Source organism: Podarcis bocagei (genome assembly GCF_964188305.1).
Source record: "Podarcis bocagei genome assembly, chromosome: 2".
In the NCBI taxonomy this organism is placed as follows: Eukaryota; Metazoa; Chordata; class Lepidosauria; order Squamata; family Lacertidae; genus Podarcis; species Podarcis bocagei.
In genome coordinates, this window is record NC_138126.1 from 44,611,825 (window position 1) to 44,620,662 (window position 8,838).

Consider the following 8,838-nt stretch of genomic DNA (forward strand, 5'->3'; position numbering starts at 1 on the left):
AACTGCTGTATGTTGGGGGAGCACAATCTCTAGGGATGTAACATGGACTCCACAATGTATGACAGCCAACCAATAAAGGATTTCAAAAGAACTTGACGCAAGGGAGGGAAACAAAACAAAACAGCCTCTTGCAAGGGCTGATTCTCCTCACACGTAGAGGGATGTCTGCCACTTCACTTGAACTGGCGAGGCAGAATCCCAGAAGGCCATTTAAAGTAACTTGCGTAAGCCCTTGGCTGCCCCACTGTAGGAATACAGGGCCCCTTCTCTGAATCTTCGCCCCAGCTGTTAAAGATTTTGGAGGAGTTATCTGTGGTTCTGTGAAATATCAGTTCAACAAGCAAATTAGGAGAATAAAGAAAGTCTGTCAGTGTGCACAAATTACTGCAACTGAGGAAGATGGGGGAAGGATTTATCAGGCAGGCTTTGGAAGCATCAGCATGTTACAGCACAATCCTTCCTGTGTGTGTCAATTCAGATTTGAGTTCAATGGGGCCTGCTCCTGAGCAGGGATGGGAGACTCTGTCAAAGTTGCTTTCACTCCGTTTCTCATATTTTCTTTTTTTAAATAACTTTTTATTGATTTTTAACATGCAGGAAAATAAGATACATTTTAATATAAAAAAGACAAAACTTAATCACAACAGATAAAATTTGGATTAAGGTTGAATTTCTGTGTAGGTGCACAATAAACATCTTCATTAAGTGATCTACTCAGGTAACCGCATCAAACAAACCTCTGCATCATATATTTTTTTAAAAAAAGGTTTTCCTTTCATTTTTTTTCCTTTTCAGGGTATAGGAGTAACAAAACAGAGGAAGTGTGAGCGCTGACAGAATTCAGCTCATACATATCTGTTTAAAAGCTGGAGATGAGGAGCATCCAAGTTCCCGTACATTAAAATATGTCACAAAATCATATCATACCAAAATAAATTTATCTCTTTTACTTTGGCCTCCAAAGACTCTTAATTTGAATGTCAATTTTTCAAGTACTGCAATATCCCATACCTTATTTAGCATACCAATAATCCAGATTATCTCCTGCCAAATCCCTCCAGAAATTTGCAGCTGTGAATCATGCTGCAATAAGAGAGGGTCCAACTAATTTCTTGCTATACAACATGGTAGTGTCATCCTCTGTAAAGACAACAAGGAGTGGAGAAGGTGTCACCTGGCATGGTTATAAAAGTTCTAGTTTCGTGGCATACTGTATCCCCAAAGCATTTGGGCATTTCCACCATATGTGCAAGTCCATCCTGAGGGCTTGTCATCCTCTACCAACACTTTGGCAAGGAACCAGGACTCATGTAAGATAGTCTGTGTGGCGTTTAGCACCATTTATGAATCAACTTTAATATAAGTTCCTTGTTTCTTGCTGAACAAAATGGTTGTTTCTTATTTTTTCAATCTTAAATTCCATTCTCCACATTTCCACATCAGTTTGCAAATTCTTTTTTGAAGAAAAATTCATCTTAGTGTGGGTTTCTCCTAATGCACACATTTCTGTTAGGCAGTTTTGCCTGAGATACACATTTTTGCAAAGCATATCCCCCCAACACTTCACCTTAGTATATGCATTTGCATATACACCCACAGCCCCCCCCCAAAAGCAACAGTCTGTCTGCAGATTTTATTGATTACAGCTGTAGGTAGGCTTTGGCTCAAGCACTGGGTATATATCCATTTTCAGCCTCCAGGTGGAGGGCTGACGTTTAAGCAGAGTTGTGTAGTTGGCCTTTATCCCCCTCCAGGCTCCACCCCTCAGCTTCCCCCTGATAGGGCACTTTTGAACTTTGGGATGGCGGTTGGCCAGGGAGGTGTTCCAACGGCTGGCTGACATGGCGAAGACATTTGGCCCTCTGGTGTTGCGTGGGGCTGCTGCACAACCGCAACCTTCTGACCAGGTGAGTAGCCATTTTGTATACATTACCTGGCTAGAGAACTGCATTGCAAAATCCAAAGAAGTGTGAATTTCTAAGTGTGGCTGTGTTTTGGAAAATGCACTTTAGATAAATTTGCCGTTGAATGGGAACTGAAGTTCTCTCCCATCCCTACTCTTAAGTAAGTGTGTAAAGCAGGGATTGGGAACGTGTCCCGATGTTGCTGGCCTCCAATTCTCAGCATTCCAAGGCAGCATGGCCAATGGTCAGGGATGATGGGAGTTAGAGTGAAACAACATTGGAAGGCTACAGTTTTCCCCAATCCCCAATTGCAGCTTAAATATTTCATCCGCGGCTTGATTGGCAAATGTATTGTCACGATGAGCCTCCTCAAAGTCAAAGGTTTGAGCCTTCCCAAGCATAAAGAGAGCTTGTTTGGCACCCCTCACTTTTCAGGGGTGCACAGTCAATGGATCTCTGGATCACTGGCATGTGCTTGATGATCTCAAAGGGAGGAACCCAAGAAACTGCATGCCTATAAATCTAATGGCCCATTTTATTTCCTCTCACTGCTATTCAGGTTTATGCCAGTTTTAAATGGACTAAAACTCTCCCACCTAAAAATAAAACAATTCATAGACATCTGCTTTAGAGAACAGCACACAGGGTGACTTTCCCTCTGCTTCCTTGTTTTAAACCCTAAATGTATGATGATGGTACCTTGGACTACCTGGTCTGTAGCTGCAGGTGCCCCAACTGTGGGAGTTTCGTGTAATTGATAAAGCCATTTGCCGTTCCTGTGGAGATGACGTTGTGGGCTGGGAGCAAGCCCCCTCCCATGCACATGGGATGGGATAGCCCTTGCGCCATTGGGTGGTCCTCGGCCACGTCGTCTTTAGGCTATCCAATCTGGATGGCCCGGGGGTGTGGTGCAGGCTATTGAAACTGCCCACGGCTGAGGACTCACCCCTGTTTTCTCCCTGCTCGTTCAGTTCTCCCGCCCTCCCACCCTTAGGTTAGGCTCTTTATTTCTTGACCTTGCTATGGACCTAGATTGGTTGCCTTGGTTGCCCAAGGGGCCTGGTAGGAATTTTTTCCCACTTGGCAAATTGGCACCGGCCATTTGGTTTTTCGCCTACCTCATAGCAAATCGTCACAACTTTGTAATGTTAGGCGGTTAGGCATTGGAGTATTAGGTTGAAGGCGAGGGAAGGTAGTGGCCCCTCCTAATTCATGGGTATTCCATTAAAGGAATCCAGGGTGTGTGGGCTCTGTCCGAAGCCCCAGACAGGGGGCTAGGGCCACGGCACGACCCCTAGCGGTGACCCTGGGGGAGTTCCTAGTTGATGTGCATCAGCAGGGCTCCCCCTACTGGTGATTAACCCTTCCAAGACTCCTGCAGACAGGCAGGAGTCAGATATAGTCATGTGGTTTCCAATGCCTAAGCCAATACCACTCACATTCTGTAACCAATAAAGTTGTGGCCTTTTCCGCCCATTATCCTAAAATACTGTTTCATGTGACTTTATTCCAGTTCCCGGGAGGGTCTGGGACCTTGCCACGCAATGGATTATTACTGTTCTATGAAGGTCTTGTCAATGGCTTATTCTTAGTTTTATTTGCAGTTAGATTGATAATTCTAAGCTGGATAATATTGTGCATGCAAACAAACTGGTGAATTAACCCTCCAGAGAGATTTGTTATCTTCTTTCACATCTTTTCACTCTGCATTATAATGAAACCAGCCATTAGATCCCAGTTTAGCTGGAATACAGGTGAACATGACTCAGAATAAGAGGCTTGTCATTCAAAATCATAAAAGAGAACTATATACCATAAAAGAAAACTGAATAATTTTCACCTTTCAAAAAAAAATATTAAAGACATCAATGCTGAATGTTAGATTATTTGATTTTGTGACAAGCATCTTTCCCATCTCATGGCAGTAGGCTAATTCTGTGGTCAAGGATCTGTGCAATCTGTTCTCTTCTGCCCCATGCACATGACCTGGACATATGTTCCCCTAGCTATGTGACAGTTCCAACTTCCTGGGCAGAAAAGTGCCCCCAACAAAGAATGCTTAAAGGGGCTTCTCAGTCCCTCTTCCTCCTTCTGTGACTTCCTGAGCTGTTTATCTGCTCCACTTTTTGAAAGTAAGCTTAAATGACACAGCTGCTCTTTTATATAGATATAAAAAAATCAAAGATCAACAACTGTGATTGCCAAATTAGACCTCTGTGCCAAGGGGTAATTGAAGTTCAAGGCACCTCTTGCTGAGATAGCAACTTCAGCTACATATCCTCTGAACAAAATGACCTCGTGTGATATTCAAATGATCCAGCAGAAACCAGCAGCAAAGCACTCAAAACCCAAGAACTACATACACAAAACTAGGTGGGCTTGTAGAGCCGTTTAGCCTTGAACCTCCCTCATATTGACACAAGCAGCACTTTTCAATGGAGCTCTGAGTTTTAAGGAGAAAAGGTTTAATCTTTAGCGGAGATATGTCAATTAAACCGTTTTCTCTCAGATCCAGATTTCTCTCAGATCTCTCGGATTCAAGCATAGGGCACCAAATCCCTTACTCCATCTGAAACTGTAGCATTAAATCTAGGTTCAAGTGGGAAAGGTCTGGTCTCAAAAATCTGTAAGGAGCTACTGGAAATTACAGCAGAACACAATGTAGGTTTAAAAGCTGTCTGGGAGATGTACGTTGGCTGTGAAACTGATGGTATAAAATATAGAAATCTGTGGAGAAATAAACCAGAAAAGCCAATGTAAACAAGTGTAAAGTGATGCATCTCAGGGCAACCCCTTCCCCTTTATTTCACATATATGCTCATGGGATCTGAAGTGGTGGTGACCGGCCAATGAGGCCTTGAGGTCATAATGGAGAGCTCAAGAAACATGTTGCCCCAGTGCATGGCAGCTATGAAAAAGGCAAACTCCAGCCTTTGGTGTTGATGCAAAACATTTTATGCTTGTTGTTGTTGTTTAGTTGTTTGGTCATGTCCGACTCTTCATGACCCCATGGACCAGAGCACACCAGGCACTCCTGTCTTCCACTGCCTCCTGCAGTTTGGTCAAACTCAAGTTGGTAGCCTCGAGAACACTATCCAACCATCTCATCCTCTGTTGTCCCCTTCTCCTTGTGCCCTCAATCTTTCCCAACATCAGGGTCTTTTCTAGGGAGTCTTCTCTTCTCATGAGGTGGCCAAAGTATTGGAACCTCAGCTTCAGGACTTGTCCTTCCATTGAGCACTCAGGGCTGATTTCCTTAAGAATGGATAGGTTTGATCTTCTTGCAGTCCATGGGACTCTCAAGAGTCTCCTCCAGCACCATAATTCAAAAGCATCAATTATTCAGCGATTTTATGCTTAGTTATCCTAAAATGCCTTCAGTTTTTCTAACAGAAAACTGAACATACATTTTGGGATTCCTTCCCCCACTTAATCACACTTCCCTCAACTGTAAATTATTTAGTCATCTGCATAAAGCAACATATGAAAATTGTACAGCGCAAGCCAGTCCCAATCAGTTCAATGGGAATTACTCCCAGGTAAGTGTATATAGCAGCCACCCCCAACTTGGTGCCTTCCAGATATTTTGGACTAAAACTTCTTGTTTGGACTCCAATTCCAATCATCTCCAGCCATCACAATTGTGCTTTGGAGTAGTAGCACTAAACATCTGGAGGGCACCAGGTTGGGGAAGTGACCTTGCAATCTTATACATGCATGTACAGAAGTAATTCCCATTACATTCAGCGGGGTTAGCTTTTTTAAAGTAGATCTATCATCAGCTTTTCACAATTACATAATATGGAGCTAAAGTGAGTGCTCATATTTCTTCCTCTCCAGGGATCAAGCACAGTGTACTGGGGACATAGGCAAGAAGTCAGCAGAACTGTCAAGAGTAAGTTGTGCAAGTTACTGGCATGAGTGTATGTGGCATGCGTCTTTCTAACTGGGGGAGTGCTGTTGCCTGGCAAGGTCAGAGGAATATATCCTTGGCTTGGATGGGGAAAAGAGTCAGTGGAAAGGCTGGACCTGGTGCTGCCAGCACAGTCTCTAGAGCAGTGGGGTGAAGAAAACCTATAGAAGCTTAGATTGTGTATTAACTATGACCATTCATATCAAAGTTATGAAGAATGGATGGGCTCGTCCTGCATACTTCTGTCTTAGTATTTGTATACATGCAATAGTTTAGGGGCAGGCAGAAGATAGATATTGACCTACAAGTAGATCTCTGGGTGGCTTGAAGTAGAGGGGCAAGGATTCCTTATTCCCACTTGTTTAACAATAGTAAACAATGAAATTATTCTGAGCAACAAAAAAATCATGGTGTTGAAATGAATAAAGCTTTAGTGTGCGTAACCAGGAGCAGATCTTGTGGACTAAGTTTCATTTACCATGGCACCAGCCTCCACTACCGAGATACAGAGAATGCACACTCATTTGATGCAACACGCCTACAGATAGCTGAGTTGCTGTGACTTGCTTCTTCTGCTCTGCCTTCTAAAATGCTTGTCTACTTATTGCTTGTTTTTAATGTACCAGTAGATTCTAAAATTCTATTTCATGTTTCTAGCCAGATAAGTGCTTTGAAGGCCCTTTGGTGGGGAAGTGAGACACACACACACACACACACACACACACACACACACACAGGGGAAATGAGAGAAATCAAAGGGGCATTGGTGCCAGCTCCTAGGGCCTGAGACAGTTTCAGGCTCCTCAATTTTTTGAGGGGGCAGGGCCCCCTCAATGTTCAGAGGGCATTTGACTCTGCCCCCTGACTCCCCACGATTTGAGAAGATGCTTCCTCAATCAACTTGAGAAGATGGCAACTCTGCAAATGGGTGCTGTGGAAGGTCTGCTAGGTAAATAGGAAAGGATTGAAAATATGTTCCAGTGCAGTGTTCCTCCACTGCACCATTGGGTCCCTAGACTACAACTTCTACTCTTCCTGATCATTGACTAAGCTTGCTGGGGGTGATGGGAGCTGTAGTTGCCTGGCCTTATTCCTGAATTCAACACCTAATTAAAGGGTTTCCTCTCATCCCACTCCCACCAAATATTTTTTCACCTCAGCAATGCTACTTTAATACAGTTCAGCCTGTGACTGTGTTAAGGTATAAACCCAACATTCTCTGAGGGATGTTTCCACCAACTTTTCAATGACATCATCATCAGAAGCTAATGTGACAGCTCATGATTCTCCCTCTCAAGCCAGCATACTGGGAATCTAAGCAGTGAGTCAGGAGCAAAATTGTCCAACACATTGGCAGTGTGCAGATGTGTGTTGTGTGTCTTCCCAACTGAGGGCAGGATATTGCAAGGAGAGGACTGAGGAACCTACCCCTGCCAGAAAATGGTGCCAGCTGAAAGGCCAATCTTGGGGCTATCAAAACCACAGTAATGGATTGTGGGATGGCCTAAATGTGAGAGTCAGCTGACATCTAAGTTCCTTCCCATGCTATCTCCACTCTACAGCACTGGAAAACAATATATATTTAAAACAAGATATCATCACCTGCTTTTCATATGGATTTGGAAACACTGGCTATTATGTAAGACAGGATCCAATTCTATTTAATAGGGACAGTGATGAAACAAGCAATATGAGCCAGAAGTCCTCATTGATAAAGTGATTATTTTTTAATAGCTTAAAAGTAAAGGATATATAAAAGATGTGGGTTTCAATTTACAACACTGACAAATTATGCCTTGCCCAGTCATAGCAATAACTTACCATCTAATTTCTAAGTTTCTAAAATTACTTAAGGGCTACTACATTTTTCTATGCTTCAATTTATTTGCCTTACAAGGGAAATGTGAGATCCAATTAGAGCTAGCGGCAGATTCAGATAACTTCTGGCTTCTGTGTTTTCAAAGGGAAACCTTCTGTTTGCTTCTCTGACAGTCTAGCTGTCTAACCTAATGCAAAGCATCCAGACAATAAAACAAACCACAGACAGTCCTTAATCTCACCATGTTTGAAGATCTAACCCATAAACAAAGGTATGTATAAGGTTTTATTTTATTTTGTGTGTGAATAATTTATATTAATTTTTCTCTTTTACAATTTAGAATGTCAATGACTTCCCTTCTCTTACCGTGGTTCATTTTGCATATCACAAATCCCTGCATATTTTACATAAACTAAACCATTCAGTATTCCATTATTACATCCATCAAAACTTGTTTACACTGTTGAATTTATCTTAATGCTGCCAATGTTTTCAAGTGTATACAATTTCCCCCCATATATTCAATAAACATTTTCTAGTCTTCTTTAAATGTATGTTCTTCTTGTTCTCTTTTTCTATATGTTAGGTCTGCAAGCTGCGCATATTCCATCAGTTTAAGTTGCTATTTTTCTTCAGTTGAGACCTTGCTTGTTTTCCATTTTTGGGCTAACAGAAAACGGGCTGCAGTAGTGGCATACATAAATAACCTTTTTTGACACCTGAGAATTTCCTTCTGAATTCTGTGTAAGGTTTTATACCAACATTGCAAACTTTTGTTGATCCTAGTACAAATGTTTCATAGAGAAGGTGGCTTTCGAGGAGAAAGAGATTGGTGACATCACATAGATCTTCTGGGAAGAGTTTGAGGCATACGGGGCTATTATAAACTCAGTGATAGGGCATATTTTTTGCACACGGAATTGAAATCCTCATAATTTCTAGTAGAAACAACCTCATACTGCAGTCCTGGTAAAGAATTCCACCTGCGACTTTGCTTTGGGAAACCATCGTCAGTCACAGTGGACAGTACTGGGCTATATATACTCAATGGTCTGACTCAGTATAACATAAATTAGATTATAATGAGGCAGACTATTGAGCCATCTAGCTAAGCAGATGCCATTCTTAGCCTACCTGGAGATGCTTGGAAGCTTCCTTGTGGGAAACATGCTTGGCCATTGATTTATTGCTCTTCTCCTGAA

General features: G+C 42.3%; 1 long non-coding RNA gene across 1 annotated transcript; it reads left to right on the forward strand.

Annotated features, from left to right (window-relative positions):
• The first annotated feature begins 1,781 nt into the window (after positions 1 to 1,781).
• Positions 1,782 to 7,907, forward strand: LOC308579993. Its single transcript, XR_014004667.1, has 3 exons — positions 1,782 to 1,907; positions 5,745 to 5,799; positions 7,782 to 7,907. It is a non-coding gene; the product is annotated as an uncharacterized lncRNA (long non-coding RNA).
• Positions 7,908 to 8,838: the final 931 nt, after the last annotated feature.